Source organism: Rhyacophila brunnea, unplaced genomic scaffold, assembly GCF_057557595.1.
Source record: "Rhyacophila brunnea isolate RB1 unplaced genomic scaffold, BYU_Rbru_1.0 scaffold_6, whole genome shotgun sequence".
Classification (NCBI taxonomy): Eukaryota; Metazoa; Arthropoda; class Insecta; order Trichoptera; family Rhyacophilidae; genus Rhyacophila; species Rhyacophila brunnea.
The window spans coordinates 27,496,953-27,517,398 of record NW_028233276.1 but is presented as its reverse complement, the minus strand read 5'-3'; the positions used below and the strand labels follow the sequence as shown (position 1 = coordinate 27,517,398).

Genomic DNA, 20,446 nt, shown 5'->3' with positions numbered 1-20,446 from the left:
CGGGCTTGCATTTTTCATGATTTAGGCAAAATTTAGCCCATTTCATGTAATAGTCAATTTCGCACATTCGGCGTAACATATACACTCATATAAGTATTATTACTTCAATTTTTTATTTATAAAAATCACCAATTACAAATAGAAAATATTGTGTAAATGGGTTTTGTAACATATATATAACTTACGTCCAGTGAAATGCTCCACAAATAACTCGATGTCAATCTTATACGGTTTGCGCAAACAGCATACGTACAATTTACATGTATCCATTACTGATATTATCCTGACATTGAAAACGTGTTGATATAATATACATAGCTTATTTCTACTTGTATGTTGCAACAAACTGGGTACCTCTGTAGGTACTTGTGGTTTTCAGTTCTGCGGTGGAGACGTTTTGTTCATTGTGGTAGGAAATTAAAATTAAGAGCATTGCTCTCGGAAACAATATATTTAAAATGAAACAATATTTAATATGCCTGAATAATTGACTCGTTGCTATTGAAATATCAAATTATCCAATACGCAACTAGCACCATAATATTATTTCCTGAATTATAGCTGGTAAAAAATGCCCATTTAAAAAAATAGCAGTTGAAATAAGCTAACACAGCAAATTATTAAGTAGGTGTTGGAAAAAAATTAAGTCAAAATATACGTAATTTGATATTAAATTTAAACAATATGTATGTTTTGAAATGAATTGAACAAAATAAAGAATTTTATTTATTCAATAATAAAAGTGTACTTTTTGATACATATATTTTGTTAAAGACAAACTTACAAAAAATATATGTGAAAACCAGTGTCCGTTAACTGAAAACCATCTAAGTCGGTGATTCCCAACCAGGCTCCGCGAGATTTTTTTTAAAACTCGCAAAAAGTATCTACCTTTTTGGTAATAGAGTTTAAAAAGTTTAACGTTATTAAAAAAACAATTTAAGATTTTTATAATTTGCAATAGTTAGACTTTTACTTAATAGTTAGTGCATTTCTATCGCTGCAGTAATTATTTACTAACCCGTCTAACCCTATCGCCATCCTCGTACCATAAATTGCAAATCACACAATATTTAAGGGTAGATTCCGGGTAATTTAGTTTTTATCTTTTACATGTATCCGTTTAAAATAGATCTTTACAATCTGTTACTTCCTAATACTTTGCATGTATATGTTACTAATGTAAAACTTGTGGGTCTTAATATGTATCGTCACCTCAATATACTACAACTAGATAACTCTGATTTGGTAATTGTTGCGAAAATGAAATTTAAACTTTACTTAATTAACATAAATATAATTATATAATGCCCACGATGGCCGCGTAGGTCCCAGGTTCGAATCCTGGGTCTGGCAAGTACACATATTGTTTTTCAATTTGTGTATGAGTCAGAATGGACCTAATAGGTTGAGCAAGTAGCTGACATCTATTTCTCGTAAAAACAAAAATCTGTCAATACAAACCTCCACTCTGTGAAGGACCATAATATGATCCTATTAGAATCGGACATGGTCGAAAGAAATAAACGAATAATTATTATTTAAAATAAAAGTGAAAATTATCCTTTGTCTAATTGGGAACAATTAAATAATGTTCATTTAAATGAAGAAATATTGTAGATATTTTATTGTATTTATTTAATGCTATTATGGTTTTAAAGTTATCTAATATTTTCAAACATAAAATTTAGTAGTTCCCATTAACTTCTGACTTAGGTACCTAGTTTTATCATTTCGCAGAGAATGAAACGTAGAATCATATTCAATAGCTATCTCAAAAACAAAGAAAATCAAGTTATCTAGTTGTAGTATTGAAGTGACGGTATGTATTAGCAAGGTGGGCGTTCCGTGAGATTTTACAAAATAGGTCACGGGTTCCGCTCGGCAAAAACGGTTTCGAATCACTGTTATAAGTTGATGAAGCCAGTTCTGGATCTTATAAAATTACATTTATGTATGAACTTTAAACTTGTTTTATTTTATGTTATAGCTGTGTTGAGTTAGTTAATCAGAAAAGACATAATATGGGCGTAAGCTAGTGACAATATAAGTTCTGGTATATCTTATTCTATGCGGTCTAGCAGTGAAAATATCTTTTTACTTACTATGAACTAAATTAGACATCAAAATGAGACATGAAATTCAGTCACGTTCCTAATTATTGTAAACAAAAATTAATCATATTCAAAGTTTTGGTAGTTTACAACATTTTACAACATAAACGGATGTCTAAGTTATATAACCAATTAAGTTAACTTTGTTTATTGAGGCTTCATTGTGACCTTTGCATGTTTAGAATTTTTAGAAGGTTTTATTTATCATCGTTGCGAAATGCGTATAACTATAACATTCATGAATATTTTTAATCTACACTCGAGAGTATGTAAGAAATGTATCGCAATCTAGGAACGAATTTTCCTCGCTATATTATTCCACAACAACCACTGTGTAGTGTGTACTATATATACAAGAAAGAGCTAAAGAGGTTGGATAAAATATTTCATTATTATAGTTACTATTAAAACAATAGGAGAGTATATAATGTATTATAATAAACATGTTAAATAACTTTTTTATATATTATTATACAACGTATTATAATAAATGTATTTATTTTATATTATTTATTACATTGTAACGGACTTATTAGCTTACTACATGTTATGCGTAAATTCCAGGCCTGAGTCAACTGCTATTTTTGGGACTCAAATTTCGAGAAACCAAATTCAAACCAATAGGAAAGAAAATTTAAAATAACAACCCTTTTGTAATCATATATCGTAAAAAAATAATTATTGTCTAATATTCTTTTAGAAGTAGTCTCCTTTTATTTTTTATTCAATCTAATCATGTGGCGATAGTAAAACATTTAGTTTTATAATTTAAAAAAACGTAGAAAATAAAATCATAAAAACAATATCGTAAACAAAATCGCAAAACAGATCAATTCAGAAAAATCAAAATAATGAAATCATTTTCTTCAGGTAAGCGTAGGTACATTTATTCTCAAATAAATCACAATGATATACAAATAACTAGGTCCGTCAGCAAAGAGCTGAACAATATAATATTTATATTCTGTTATGTTACAATGCTTTTGTGCATTTTGTGAATCGGCCTGATGGTTTCTGTCAATTTTTCTTTCGACAATAGTGTTTTTGTATTAATTACTATCATTTTGAGGTTGAGGAAATAAAGGAATTTTATTATTCTTTTTTCAAATTAAATACATGATTAAGAAATCTATGATATAATAATATGTACCTACTATAATATATTCAAATATAAAATATGCAATATTGGGCGACAGCTATATTAATAATGATATTTTGAAATATGGACTAGATATTTGCACGTAAATTATAGCAAGCGTACCTACCTGCTCAATATCCATAAAATATAATGACTTTTTTTAAAATATTACCTAATATGTTTTAAAGTACCTACTCCATATGAATCGTTGGCTTCTGACGTATGACGCTTCGGGCAGTAAGCCTAGCCAAAATATATAAATTATCACTACAATCTAAAGATTTATTTTATCATCTATTCATATTTTGTAATAAGTGTACAAGCAACAAAATAATTGCCAAAATACTTAAACAATTTATCAAATCCTCGAATGAAAACAATATTGTACAGGGCTCACCAGAGAAACGGACGATGTTAAATAATATATATGAAGACAATCAGATTTAGACAATAAACATACAAAATGGATGACATCTTCTTCTTCATCCTGGTATTACAACCCTATTTAGATTTTGGCCTAATTTAGCAATCGCCTTTACACAAGTATATCCAAAACTGTATCCCTCTAGTTTGAACTACCAAGGTCTCCAAATCCAACTCGTCACAATCTCTTAACTAGCTATTCGTTTGCTTCCGCCTTCCTGAATATATATAATATACCATGCGTGTATCTGCATGACTCGTGCATCCTATGTAGGTACAATATAGATTGTACATGGCCGATACATTTGATCGGTCGCGACTGATCGCGGGTTCGAATCTTTTGGCTATTCATTAAGGCAATACTTCAGTGAAACGGCGAATAATTTTCAACTATAGGCGCGACGAAATTTTGGACTCGCTGGTAGTCTGAGAGCGAACGTCGAGGTGTAAATACGTCAATTTGTTTCGTGATGGCGACGGGGGTATTAATTCTTAAATCGTGTAAAGATGACTAAAAACGTTACCCATTTACTTTAAAAAGAAAACATGTCAATGAATATATTATTATTGTTACTGATAGAACATACGTTAAAGTGCCCACCACCACCCGTCATATATGCACAGCCGTGGATATGCACGGCCGCTTTCTATGACGCTTTAAAAGTATCTGAAAGAAGTGATTTTAAGTGCTCATTCCGTCCCCAAAACGGAGCCGCACGGGTCTGATGCTGCAACCATGCACCGTAGTGCTTAAAGAAGAAAGTTAAGAAAAAAATTGGTCTGGCTCTGCTAACAATAAACAGAACATTAAATGGACACATGTTGGATTTATATGAAAAAATATATTTCGGTCGGCATGCGTCATTTGCACCCGCGACCCGCAATCCGCGCATCGCCTAGCCACGATCTTTTTAGATCATGTCTCAACTGAGGTATAGCCTTAAGTTACCGATCCAACTGTCGTTCTAGCGAATAATTCCGTTAAGAAATGGTTACCAACTTTGTAATTTAAAAAAATATATATAATGATATTAATAACATGACTTTTATTTTTTTTTCATTATTATGTATGTTTAATAAAAAATACTCTTACAGTGTTAAATCAGTGTTGAGCAATTGAGTATTCGAGCACCGAAAAACATTCCTTTTCACACACACAACATAATGTTATGTTCGCACATTCGCATTTATATTATGTGAATGTCAAGAGTATAAAAGCACCATAACTAGAAATATCCATTAGGCCTAAAACTGTCACATCAATCTCAGGAAACGAACTCGAATCATTTTCATTGAAATCGCCCAGTATGTTTGCTATTTGCGTCGGCCTCTCATTAAAAGCCCTGTAAAGTTTTCCATTAGTCTCAAAAACGTAGCGAGCTTTCAGGTTATGTCGGCGGACGGGGGCTGAATAATTATTCCGAATTTAAAATTTGAGAAAATGGCCGACAGCTGCCATTTTATGAATAATTCATGAACCGGACGACAGGTCTCTTCGAGCACTACAACACTTAACTGAAAGGTTTTAAAGCTGAAAAAACAACAGCGGATTTTAAAGTTTATTCAATTCAGTTTTTGAAAAATCATCAGTCATTCTCATACACATTCATACGTAAAAAATACTAATACTAATAATAAAGTTCGTAATCAAATAAATCCAGCATCTAGCTATTTAGTTAGATTAGAATATTCCTTATTTTGGAAATAAATAAATTGGGAATGAATTGACACTTTTTTTTCCACTTCACTCTTTAAAATTTTTAAAAATAAACCACGAGTTTGTAAACTTATAACTAGACACCAATAAGTACACTTTTAAATATCTGCCTATATATTAATTATTTATCTGTAGCTGTAGTATAATAGCGATCAAATATCTATTGTTTAATGTATCAAATTATTCTGCAATAATATATTATCAGCGAATCAATTTCCAGCAAACAACTCTTAACTAGATCAGCAAGTTGATTGGCGATATTAGATACGGTATATTATTACATCATATCACAGCACATTATATCATTACGGTGTATTAGCCGAATAATCATTTTTCATGGTATCATATTTTCTTACGACTGTAATAATAAATAATATTTCATTTCGCTACTCCATTTAAAACGCTGACTCTATAATTAGTCGAATATGATTATGTACAAGAATTAAATGTTAATGTACTACTTTTTATTGTATAAATAACGAAGAATAATTTATCTAAATGTCACTCGAATCCAAGTACCTAGCTCGTAACTATCTCAGTAGATTATATGTACTATCATTGTGTAATATACTATTGTACCGATACGCTGCTAATAAATCTCACCCTGCTACATCGTAGACTTCATTATCATCATCCTCAACCCACACATCGAACACCACAGTAGTGACCCAACATATCTACTTTAAAAAAAATTATTTGGACGATTTGGTACTATTTTTATCGTTTAGCTAGAAATATATTGTAGCGAGACGTGTCTAGATATTCGTAATGTTAAGGTAGTTAGGAAACTATTATTCTAACATGCCAAAACTACTCATTGATTGCTTATGACTTTAGTAATATATATAATAAATATATTATATATATATTATATATGTCCTTGGCTCGCGTAATAGCTAATGAGAGTCAAATCATTAGATAAAATCTTGTAACGATCCATAAGAAAATGCCATACTTTCCGTGTCAGGATATCATACTAATTTGACAAGAAAATTCGCCTGCTATGCTAATTTAACAGGCCTCTAAAAACAAAGAACTCTATCGTACTCTCTTATATCTTCTCAAACTAAGAAACGCTTATTATACTTTACCTTAGAATACTCACACGAAATTCCGAAAATAATACTCCGTTTACACGCGCACGGATTTACTGCTGACAGTACGTACTGTCGCAGACATAAGAAATGCACGAGTAAACACGTAAGTATTATCATGCAGATTCCAAAACTTAAAGTTAAACAGAAAGAAAAAAGTTCAGAAGTTTCTGAATTTTCTGAATTTTCACACGACAATAATTCATCTGTGCGATATCTGCGCCTGCGTAGTAGAACGATAGTGGCGAACCTGCCGATAAAAAACGACCTACACCGCGTAGAAACTCATTTTGAAGTTAACCGATTTTCACGACCTGTCAAATAGTACCATACAATAACAACATCGCGTCTCACTTACTCTTTAAGAATGAGATTGGTGAGACATTCAGCACTTTTACATGTAAACAGTTATTATCGCGATAGTTTCAAATTTACACTATCTTTTGCAAGTAAATCCATGCACGCAAGAGTTAACATTTAATTGAATTATAATAGCGTATAAAAATTATGCTGCTATACGGTAGCGGGCCATAGCCCCTTACGAACAGTCAGTGCAACCAGGGACGGCTCTAGTAAAGGAGCAAAGTGTGCACTGCACTCCCATCATCGATTAAATAAAAATATATAATATACAACCCCCATGTATTCCGAAAAATGCGATATCGAAAACTTATACGAAATCAATCATTTTGAATTCCGCGCGCATTCGGGCAATAGTGATTTCGACGCGCAACGCCACCGTCTACCAATACACACGTAACTACACCAATGAGACGCGACTAATACACATACCTCCATCGGTGAGACATGGCAAGGAGCAAAATTCAAAGTGAACCTTGAGTTTACACTATTTTTCACGCATACATTTAAAAATTCACAACAGCAAATGAGGCTAGTAGAATCAAAACCAACAAAGTTCTATAAGACTACATGAATCTTCGTTGGAAATGATGTTTTCCAAGTTAATTCTTCAGGAGGTTGCCTGTACCTAATGCCATAGTACACAAAGCTTAACTCGGCGTTCGGACAATAAAACCATACACTGGCCGATATAAATATTCCAACACAAGCGCTTAGGCCACGCGTCGAGATATAGTTGGAAGCCTAATTATTGATGACTAATGTCATGTCGATGCATCCCGTGCAAAAATAAAAACATATTCCCGACTTATTTATCAAACGGTTAGTTTAGTAAGTTTAGTTCAACGTAAGCCGCTCCCGGTTTCACCGATTTCGCCGATATTATTATGCTAACGTTGGTGGATTAATTTTTTTATTTTCATTTTGAGATTACCCTATTACTATTAGTGTTTCAATAGGTAGGTATCTTAAATTTGATGTACACACAGTTCAGTTCAGCTTGTTGATTTTTTTAATCAGGTGGGTATTTCACAGAAACGCTGTTATTGAGAATAAATAGGTACTTAGGTGTAGAATTGTAGACGTAAGTGGGTGGGTAGCTTTTAACAATTAATTATCCTAGTGTTTGTCGTATTGAAGTAGGTACCTAGTTACATAGGACTTATAATATTTATTATTACGTTTATTTTGTACAGATACTATCTGTCAGATAGGTAGGTAGGTATCTATTCAATAAGAAGGAAATGGAGCATAGGTACTGTCGTTGAATGAGAATTTTACAAGTGGAATTATTATTGTTCATCGTTATTTTAATGAGCGATTCACATCGAGACGGATGACAGTTTACATTGGCCGACATTATTAGCTCAGCCAGGTATTCATTCATTGAACGGTACCTATCTACCTATTTATAATTTTTCTTATTTGAAACGATAATGGGGCCCTATTTCGTGGTCGATTTGAGATTAGGTGGTACATATTTTGATAGGTAAGTAAGTACGATAAAAAGGCCCCATTTCTTTCGTGGTCATTTTGAGATTAGGTAGGTATCATTAACCTTATCATTAGGTAGGTAACTGTGTAGGTAGTATGTCGATAACTACCCACTGTCCTATAGTTTAATGGGAATTAATTTTCCGAGTCGAATTCATGAAGCAATTATTATTCATATCGGCGCATCATCTATTCTATAGGTGGGTAAGTATAAATACTGCTTTCGGATCACAATAAGTGCTAATACTTTGATACTACCCTACCTTGGATAGCTGCCGTAGCGGCAGAATGTCATCAATGGGAATTTAGAGCATAAATCGACGATTCAATGCAATAACGTCATCGTAGGTATCGTGACAATGCATTCATTAAACGAAGTTGCGATTTTATATGACAGATCACAGCACTGTCGTGTCGCGGGAACGTTCTGCGATTTGAATCTGACATGGGCTGATTTTAAAGAAAATACCGAAGATATTGATTTTTCCCACTCAATATCGACGTTTCGGCTTAAATATGTTCAATAAGCATGTCACTCATCATGTTAAATGTGCCGAAATTCCTTCGTTGCAAAGTTTATATCATTTTTTGCAGTTCGACGTTTAACATAGGGGCAGATTGGCAATGCGCGGAGGTGACATTTATTTTTTATAACTTTTATTATAACTATCTTATTACTCGATGGACAACGTTAAAACTTTGGGGAATATGTAAATATGCATCGTCTGAAACATATCTACAATGCGGCTGCACGCAATGAATTTTTAAAAATCGGCGGTCACAGTTAGAGTTCCGAAAACAACGCGACCGAATTATGCCAAATTATCAGCTATGTTTCGCATTAATCATTTCAAAATCATACGTATATTTAAAATGTGTACTGAAGAGAGCTAGCCGCCTACCTAGCCGGCTGGCTTTATATTTTAGTAAATGATTTTTTTTAAATCGGGTAATTTAATACTTAATTATAAATAATGATTAATTATTATTAACGTGACAAATTTTAACTTAAAAATGAACTAATAGTCTTATACAGACATACAGTAGAGAAGATTTCTACGTTACTGTTGGAGCATTATTGCTACTTCAACTTTTCACTAATAATAATTTACTGGAAGTATTTGGCAAAAGTGTTACCCTATTAAAAATAATTTGTACAATCCCGATGATTTCAGTATGAAGTGAGCGTTGTTTCTCAACTTTAGAAAAGGTTAAGTAATTTTTGAGAAATACAATGACTCAAGACAGGCTAAATGCTCTTGCGATGTTAAGTATAGAAAAACAATTGATATCGTCAACACCAGACTTTAATGTTCGTGTTATCGACGTGTTTTCAAAATCGATGGAAGATGGGGACTTCTTGCATAAATAGGTGAGTTTTTTTTGCACTCCCTCATATTCTTGTCACCGGCCGCCACTGAGTGCAACCGTACACTAAGCTTTGAGAATAGATATTTGTGGCAGATACTAGGTTTGTTGTGGTAAAATAACTTAATAAAGTAACGAAGAAATAAGAACTGATCACTTTTATAGTGAAAAGGCGACCTGCCTCGGCCACGTGCTACGAGTTCATCGATAGAATTTCAACCTGGCTTGCCTGTTCTTCAAGTCACTATACGATAAAACCTCGGGATTCTGGCATGACCTGGGATAATGCAAGAAGACTGGCGAGTGACAAGGATTCTCGGAGATCTCCATCTTAATGTAAATCTAAAGTAAAAGTTTATTATATATGTATTATTTATCAAATTATTAAAATAATATTACAAAAATAATAACCTTTCGCTAGATACTGTTCAATATATTTACGTTATTTTTATTTTAATATTGTGATACATACATACTTTCTTATTATTAATACGTTTTATAAACAATAGTTGACCAAGTATACATACAAGGGTCTTTTTTATTAATTCAATAGATTCGGAGAAGGAGAGCTGCCCTAAAACCTGGTGGATCTACTAAGTACGGATTAAGATTAAATATAAGGGAGTTGGGTGAGTCCTTCATTTATCAATGGATCGACCTTGGCTGATGATGAGTCTTCCGTGTAAAATCTTCATCTGCATCTGAGACTAGTATTTATAATATTCGCAATAATAATGTGAATGGAGAAGAATTTTTTCATCATATTTGTAAATTTAAAATACGTACAATATTTTCATATATGCAAATATAAAATAAAAATGCGGACTGCCCCAAGAGTAAATTTACATGCGCGCCTGAGTTTGACGAACACTCTTCAAACACTATAAAACAAGGCCGCTCGTTTGCACAAAAAATTCACCCCCTTTTCAGTGGAAATTTTTCCAATGTTTTTTTTTAGAAAACATCAATCATACGCACTGTATGACACTTCGGTCACTGTGATTGAATTTCTGACATTTAAATCGAATTGATTACAGCATCAAATAAAAGTTAAGACGTTGATTTAACATTGTATTTATTTAGCAGTGGCGAAAATTCGATGTAAAGCGATTATTTAACAGTTACTTTGGTTTAATAATAATTTAAATACGAGAATTTTCTATATGTAATGACACATCAATTTATTATTTCACCTATTAACAATGGCATTACAACACTATAAACTAATAATACTAATAACACTTTATAATAAGCGTATAAAAAAATATTGGTGGTATGGAATACTTGTTTGTAATATATAACCTCACTATCAGCTAGAGCCGCCACTGCAATATTGAACATACCAGTGGCGAAGGGTGGAGGTAAGCTGTTAAGACCTGACATAAATAGAGCACACTAAACATTGTCAGTCAAACGTATTTGTTTTCATTGAACTAAGACTACAATAAGTAGATAGTGTTTGTTAGTTTTTAAAATTCAATTAAACCCTGCCTAAACCAAATTTTTTAAAACTAACCAGCGCCATATTATGCAAATTGTATTCTTAATTCAATGAAAACAAATAAAAATCACTGACAAGGTTTAGTGTGCACTTACTTGTGTGTTTAATATGTCTAATCTTAACAGCCTACCTCCACTCCTCGCCACTGGAATGGCAATGTATATTCACCTAAAATGGATCTGCCGTATACCTATACTGTTACTAGATAAAAATCGGACGATACATTTTTATACAACCGAGTCGATCGTAAATTATGTAGATAAATTCTATCTTTTATACTTTATATTCTAGAATGACTTTCGAATTCTACAGCATTATGCAACATTTGAATTCCCTAAGATTTTTAGTAGTAAGGTCAGCGACCTTTTCGCCTCTCTTTACTTTTCGTAACGTAAATAGACCCCCGCGTGGTAATAAAGAAACATCCGTTGGATCAGCAGAATCCCTAGCTTCGATAAAATGGTATGTCTCGTTGAAGAACTTTAATCAATATACATAATAATTAATTCTAGATAGAATACTTAATTACATTTGGCAAGAAAATACTCAAAGCACTGAAAAAAAGCATAGATTTTTCGTTATAATAATTCGTGGTAGTAATAAATATTCCAATTAATTGTTATACTGAAATAAAAATAATAAAACAAAGTACTCACTTCTCTTTTTTTCCGCCTACTGAAGATGAATTTATTATACATTGCATGCTATTAAAAAAAGTTTCTCTCCCATTTTATGCTCTCGCGTTATTTTATTTTGTGAGATTTTCTTAATAATATTATCATGATCAAGTTTATGGTTCATGTTATGGCCAAAAAAATCAATTAATTTTTAATATACACTCAAAATTTGGCGTATTTGTATAATACATAATATGTACATATTATAAAAACTCTTTGAAATTATGTTCTGTTCAATAAATAATTACATTTTTAAATCTTATGAATTATTCGTTGAATAGAATTAACAGTTTATTAAATTATTAGCAAGTGTAAGAACTTACGTTAAAACTAAAATTTAGTGAGTAATTAAAATAAGTAGGTATCTATTATTGATACCTTGATTCAAACCACAAAAGTCGATTGCCAAAATTGACGCAATTTGTTAAGCGCTTCAAGATCTAAATACTATTAGTTGATTTCGTTGTAATCAGATAGGCCTCACGTGGCTCAATTATTGAAGCACATTGGCGCGAATCCATTGGATGCGGGTTCGAGTCCCGTCGGGTGCCGAATTTTTTTCGAAGATTTTTTTCTAGTACATATTATAAGAGGTGTTTTGAAATTATGTATAAGTACTCAATAAAGAATATTATTTTCTCAAATCTTATGAATTGTTCGTTGAATAAAAAAATATTATATTATACCTTAATCCTAATAATATGTTATAACTACCGATTTCTTTTTTAAATATTCATCTTTAAGTATTTAAATGCAGTTGGCATCAAATTCATTTTTGTGCATTTTATGGTTTTTCTTTGTCCCAATGTAAATATATACTTGTTTAATTATTAGGGTAGATTTATAACTATAAATTCATAGAGTCAAGGGTGAATTGGCCCGGTACAACACCGGTAGAAATATATAGCATGTAAAAATGTAAGTGTATATAATATGTAGATTCCAAATAATATATTGTTGTTATTATTATCGCCCTTCGAGCCAAATTACATTTCACCACTTTACTTAGAATAAAATTTCCCAGATAGTCTAAGGCCACCAGTTTGTTTTTTTTTAAATACAGTGTTAAATCAGTACCTTCACATTTTTAAACAACTTTGCAAAATATATTCTACTCTTTCACTCAACTAATATCTTCAAAGTCGTATTCAAGAAAAAAAATTAACATTTAGTAAACAAAAATAATCGGTAAAAACTTCCAAAATAACAGCGAGTTACGAAGAAATTTTAACAGGGAAGTTTCATGAACACAATATTATAATAAAGATATTCAAAATAAATTAAGCTACTGAGAATTTTTTTCAATTTCATTTAACAAAACAACCTGATTTGACCTCTGTTATTATAAACACGGGTTCGAAAAACTCAAAAGTAGTTTACTTATCCTCAACGGAAAATTAAAATTTACCTACACACTTCTTCACGTTTTTTCATAAACCATGCAACATTTTCATAATAATGTATACGTGTTATTGATAACATCATCATTAGTAGTATTATAAAATATTATTGGAACACATTCTCAAATAATACAATTTTAAACAGAGATATCTTCGGAATATAACGTCAAGCAATATTATTTCATGACATAGTTATCTGTACTTCAAACTGGCAATAATACGAAAGCATAGTTTAATAATAATTTTCTATGGCGTCTAATCAGCATAGCCAACTTAACGTATTTTTTAGGTTTGGCTTTATTTGGCTAGCGATTTTCGACACCACAAACAACTTAAAACTTCTCATAATAAATCTAGAACATTATAATCAGATTTGCTTCAAAAAATCAACATGATGATCATTCGTAAAATATATTCTACATACAAAACAATGACTAAACATTGCTGGCTTCTAGATAATGTTAAGAAAATCTAGTATTTTTTTCAGGCATCTAGCTTACTTTATTATTCTAACTGGCATCTCTTTGTGAATGACAGTTGGCAATACTGCGTATAATACAGATAAAATGTTTTAATACATTGTACAATACTAAAATTTATCATGGTGTTTGCCTGTCCCACTCAAAAAGAAAGCTCTAGCGAAATGAAATTTTTGGGTAATTTATAGCACAGCCGTTTTAAGCTCGTGATCTGAGTCAGGTCACGATCCATGTTAGTTCAGTTCAGTTACCAAGGTTACCAATTAATAAAAAAATATATAAACAATTTTAATTCTCCATTTTAATTATATTTCAGTTTCCTATTGCTGTAAATATATAAAAAGAACACAGTGTTACCAACTTAAATTAATATCTCTTTTTTCAAAAATGGAATCAAATTGTATATGAAAGTTCATCCAGACTAGCGCGTCTCGTTGAAAAGAAGGTGATAATAAAACCTCTAATAAATACGGTGGCCGTTAAAAAGATGGCTATGAAACATGCACCACTAGTGGTAAGTTGACGGAACTTAAGCACAGCGTCGCAAGCTGCGGGAATTTTACGACCTGTTTTACGTGCGTCTTTACTTGGAAGCGCAAAGAAAATCATTCGCAACGGCTTAACCTTCAACTTTCTTCTTTATTATATTAGTTACGAGTACAAATTTGTATCGCTAGCACATAAATGATAAGACGTGTCTAGATATTCTAAGCAAAATAACGGTTCACGTCAGAATTTAATTACATTTTAATTCAGAATTACTGGGGCAGGTGTGTAGAATCGAATCATTTTATTTGTGACTCAATTTTTCATTAAAAAAACAGTATTAGTAGATAATTGTTCTGTGGAAGCAGATTCAGAATCTAAATCAATGAATAGATTACCAAAGATAGACAACATCTAAACTATAGTAAATTTTTTAAAGCATGTCACTTGACGAAACTTGATTTGTATCACTCGTTCACGATGAAAGCATATACAAATAATAAATGAACAAAGGTACTTTCAAATAATATACGAGTAGTATCCAATTTTGTACATACAAACATACATAAATAAATGTTATATCGAACAATCTGTGGAGAGAAAGCGACAATGATATTCGTGTTCGCGAAGTGACTAGCTAATAGCTATGTATGATGTGGGCACTTTAATAGAATACTTTATACTATCCACAAAACGTTAAAATTAAAAAAAAAATGATTATATTATAAATTAACTAGGTGTTGATTTACATTATCAACAATTAAAAAGCAAATGATTATCACATTTTTTTTTTTTTACTTCATATTATGTTACTATAACAATATTCTAAGTATCAATAGTTTAATCAAATACAAAATTTAATAACAGTCATAAACTATGTCTATGTTTGACCATTTCATTTTCCACTTCACTTCAACTTTTTAATTCTGGTTTTAACACTGAGTAGTTTTGCGCATGCTTTTACGCACCGCGCCAACTGTGTACACTTATAGGTAAGTACATCAAATAGTTTTCGATTTTTCACGGTTCTGTGTTTTCACATGTTCTCATATCTTTATAATACTGATATTAATACAAATATGTAAAAGATATTATAGTTATTTGAAAAAACTCTAGTACGCAGAATATTTTTTTTAATCCTTCAAAATTATAGTATTTTAGGCTTATTTGGCGTAAAATTTTAGTTTAATATACTTTTTTAATGTACGTCCACCGAATTTTATGAATTTGACTGTCCAGTGGGTTTTACTGTCGGATACCACCCTCTAAGGGCTTGCGCAGACAGAGCGCGGTCAGGCGGTCTGCGTTCCGCGTTCGGAGTTCGGCGTTCTTTGTACTGTATGGACTTCATACTGTGTGGGTACATAGCCGGCGGTCAGACCGCGCCGGTCAATTGGAACGCTAGAGTTCTGGAGTTCTATGCCCGGAATTACAAAGAACGCCGTACCTCCCGTCCAGTCCCGTCATAGGAATTTGAGCAGTCACACAACATAGAACGAAACCACACGGGGGAGTGAGTACGCAACAGCGGTGCTTTCTCACTTCCACTCGCAGTCGGAATATAGCGGTCTCGCATTATGCAGCGCTTGTGTCAGTACAACGTTTGTAAACAAATGGAACGCTTATTGTTGACCGCCACCTGTCTGCTGTCCCTGAACGTTAGCGGTCAACGGTCGGTTGAACGCAGAACTCCGACCGCTCTCTGTCTGCGCAAGCCCTAAATGACGGCATTTATCCGATTTGAAATTATGACATAGGTATTTTATTAGTTTGACAACTTTTTTCTCATGTGTAATGTATAATCTTTTACCTAAAAGATTGCTGGAGCAGCGACTTGGGAGAGTCCCAGGCTCCTCTAACAGTCTTGAGGACTTCGCTGATTGCTGGAAGTGATGCTGTAGTAGCTCGGCGACCTGTAAATAACACGGAGAAAATTAAAATTAGTTTTCTTTAGTACAAAAAAATGCAAATTTCTTCTTACTTAAATTCAACATCTCGAGCTTATTAAAATGTTATAATGATACTCTAGGCGTAAATATTTTAACATTCTCGGAGATTGTGCTTAAATTATTTAATTTAATACATTTTGTTGGTTTTTAACCTTTTCACGAAAGGAGATCCACTATTTTTGTATATTAAAACTGCTGTAAAGAACAGCTTCCATTTATATACAAAAATTCTTAATTATGTGCTACTAATAATTCTATCAAATAGTTCAATAATTCTGTGGAACAATTATTACACTTTCTGCAAATCTAATTACAAAATAATAATACAGCATGCTTTCATAATTTTTGTCCTTAATCCTTCTACACTCTTCACGAGAAAATACTTCCAAAATTCTCTGTGAATGTATCTAAAAATCCCAATATATTCACGTGAACTTATTTATATATTATACTGATAGTCTCTATAAGATATAAATAAGTTCACACTTTCTTAAAAAAGATTATAAAACCGATATTATCGTTTTCTTCTTCATGTTTTTGTAAACGATAAGACTAACATAAATTATGATACTAAGAAACTTATCCAATGTGAGAGACTACTTTTCCAATCACGGGTACCCATCCCAAAATATCGATTCACATAGAAAAGGCATGCAGAGGAAAGAATGTAAAGGCTTTAATAAGGGAAGAAAAGATGATTACTGCTCGGAAACCTATTGATATTTTCTCGTGCTTCCTGAGATTGGTTTTGGCTATAATAAATCATTTATTCTAATAATACGACTTACCAGTTCATTGGGTATATATTAAGTATAATATCAATGAGTTATATATTGTAGTGGTTTCAGCTCTAAATACATATTTCTTAAATTTAAAATATTAGTAATTTATTTAAGCATATTGAATCTTATAATCAAATCTCAATTTTTAATTAACAAAAAAAATAAAGACGAATCGTGTATAGTGGAAGAAATTGGAGAACATATGAGTTTTATACACAATTACTATTATGTAATTTCAACACATTAACTAAAATAATGAAGAACGGTTAAGTTGGTAAACTGCGCAGATATTAACATCACTATGTTGGCATTACCGATTACCTTACTCAAGCAATGGCTACCGCTTTTTAATGTGCATTGTTTTTATGACATTTTCTAACTCGTAAACGATTTTTAAACATAGTAATAATGTCAAGGCGTTTGATTATTCACTGCCCTTATATTCGTCTTCCTTCACCTTCACGTCGTCCTTATCTTTCCATACGCCCTGCAACGTAGCAAATACATATTATAAAGTGTGAAGTTATTTTCAAATAACCTAATCTAACATAACCCAATCAGTTAGTAGATCACTGGTTGTGTTTTGCTTCACTTTTGTTTCGGGTCCTTCTACATCAAAGAAGGTTTTTTCAACATTTTCGTATCTATCTGTAAAATTGCGGAACAAATCAATGAAGAAACATATTATACATGTACCTACTTACTAGTCACTACATACTATCCAATATTGAGGATATATGAAAATTATCATCAATGTGTGGTTGACGGAAAATTTAACACCGATATGACCGATAATTTGTTATTTATATTTAAATAGGTTTTTTTTAATTTCTCAGTTTATTTAATATGGTTAACTACCTACTGCATTATTCGGGAATTGATACAAAGAAAAATCCACTAGTTTTTCTCATTGAATTGGTTGTAATTTTCACATTATTAATTATATTAAAATAAAGTGTTAAATAAATTAATTATTGTTGTTTTGTTATTTCATAGTCCTAATAAATGTCTTCACGAAGTGCAGCAAGTATGTAATATTTATTTGAAAACACTTGTAAATCTGTCCAAATAAATGTTTAAGTATATAATACGAGTATTATGTCACAATGCATAGCCGTTTAAACTATCTACTGTATTCATAAGAAACGCTTTTTTAATATACTTGTTATGCAATACGAGTACAATAATAACTAGTAATAGTTACTGATACCATTAATAAATTGAATTTGAAAAGAAAATAGCACCAGCTTGATATTCTTTGTTGATCTTTGGTACACTGGTTCGAATCCGGCGTCTGGAAAATTCACGTTTTATTTTCATTTTTAATATTCTGTGGCTCAATACTTAAGTGCTCAGCTGTAGTGGTTCGGCGGGCGCGGCGCCGCAGCGTCTTGCGAAACTCAAACGTATAACCGTGTGTGAAATGTTCGTAGACAGTGTCTTTTTTGGGGCATAATACACACGGCTATTCGTTTGAGTTTCGCAAGACGCCGCCGCGCCGCGCCCGCCAAACCACTACGGCCGAGCACTAAAGGTCCAATGTCATAATTCTCAATTGTTGGCAAATGCAGTTTAAAGTTTCTCTGATTTTGAAAATATTTTTTTTTGTTAAAAAAAAAACAAAAAACTTTATACGTATAATTTTTAAGTGTTCCATATCAAGCTTGTGTTCAGCTTAGAGCACTTTTTATTTCGTATATGTTTATATTTAAAACGTTAGAAGTGACATTGGACGTTTTTGTATACAGCTAGTTTTTGAAGGGACAGTGAACTACAGTAGATATAAATAAAACTATAAGGTCCAATGTCAATTAAAATTCTATTTGGCAAGGAAAATTAAACATAGAAGTGAGTTTTACATTATATTTTAAAAAAGTAATAATGATAAAGGCGGTACAATTTATAAACAAGAACAAAAAAAACGACTATTAGGTATGTATTCCGTACAATTAATATTGAAATTATTAAGAAATTGAAAATCAGCTAGGTAGAATGATGTTATACCTTAACACTGAATAAAACTACATTAATCTTCATTTTCATCTCTATCAGCTTCATCTTCGTCAGGCTAAAATTCAGTAACATTTCCTTCCTCCTGAGTCACTGATTGGTAGAGGTGGCGACTACTTGGATGAATGAAGGGCAAAAGGGACAGCAGGTCTCTTACTTTTAAAGCTAGCCATTGATATACTACAAGCTATCAGAGAAATAGGTTCATTGTGAAGAGTAGACAGATTATTAGTCTGCCGGTTACGGCCCAAATGCAACCTCATGACATTTAGGACCTTAAATGGCTCATCATCATCGAATGAGTATTTATAAAAAAATCTGCCAGCATATTTTTTTCGGTACTGTATCCACTTTATTCGGAGCCATGAAACATGGACATATTCTTTTGAAAGCAGTGCTTGAAAATTTAAGAAATTAATTAAACAGGAACATCCTCAATAGTTTTGTCAAAAACTTTTATAAGATATAAACGTGCCATCTCTGCTTAATAATTCCACTAAATGTCTTGATATGGAAGACATGATGCACAAATCTCGATGTTTATGGAGATAATAAACAACAAAGTCGATTTCAATCACCGTCCATACAAATTGTTTGAAACTTTTGACAAGTGACATTGGTCATAGACAGTATGTAGGTACATGCTCCGTTTAACTTGATTGCCACAAAGAAATGTGCTCCATGCAAGAAGGACTGATGTCGACATTGGTCATTTTACAACACAATTTTATTAAGGATTTAAAATGACTTTGGTCCATAGATTTTTAATATCTGCTTATTGGTGCTTAGTAGATATTGAACTTTTTAGGAGATATTAATAATATGGACGATTTTAAGACCAACCATGGCATTAACTCACTTTGGTCAATTTTTGACATTCGACCTTTAAGCACTGAGCCTACTGATATTATTATGATTGAATCCAAAACATCGGCGTAATAATTTGAGCGTATGACTGACAATGGGTTCTTGTAAAATCTGCTAACCGTATTATATTATAATATAGTCAATAATAATAATAATAATAATAATATGAAAATATGTAAAATTTCCTTCCAGTAAGTCAGAAAATTTATTTAAGTAGTTATCAATATTTTTACCATTTTCAAACATTTCCAATATGTTATTTACGCGCCAAGTGATTCCATCTTCCATCTGCCAGGTTATTACATTAGATATCTACCTGAAGTCACTCTCATAATAAGCTCACCTTGAGGAGATATGAGATCGAATCTTCGGTCGCAAATTGGCTCCGCAAAATGATTAATAGCCAGTCTGAGGTCGTTATCTAACCCTTCTCTACCAGGGTATGGGAAACAAGTATTTTATAAGGGTCGCATCTAGGCTATCTGCATATTATAACTAAAATTTCGTAACATGTCTCGTGAATATATTTTGACTATACTTAGAAACTACGTAAGAAAATTTTGAAGCCTACATGAAAACTCCGCCAT

At 32.1% G+C, this 20,446-nt stretch overlaps 1 protein-coding gene across 1 annotated transcript in view; it reads right to left on the bottom strand.

Annotated features, from left to right (window-relative positions):
- Positions 1-20,446, bottom strand: part of LOC147065484 (uncharacterized) — a 132,578-nt gene that overhangs the window by 50,288 nt on the left and 61,844 nt on the right. Inside the window, exon 3 of the mRNA XM_085956991.1 lies at positions 16,062-16,164. The gene's annotated coding sequence lies outside the window, so the exon portion shown is untranslated. The remainder of the gene's footprint in view (positions 1-16,061; positions 16,165-20,446) is intronic.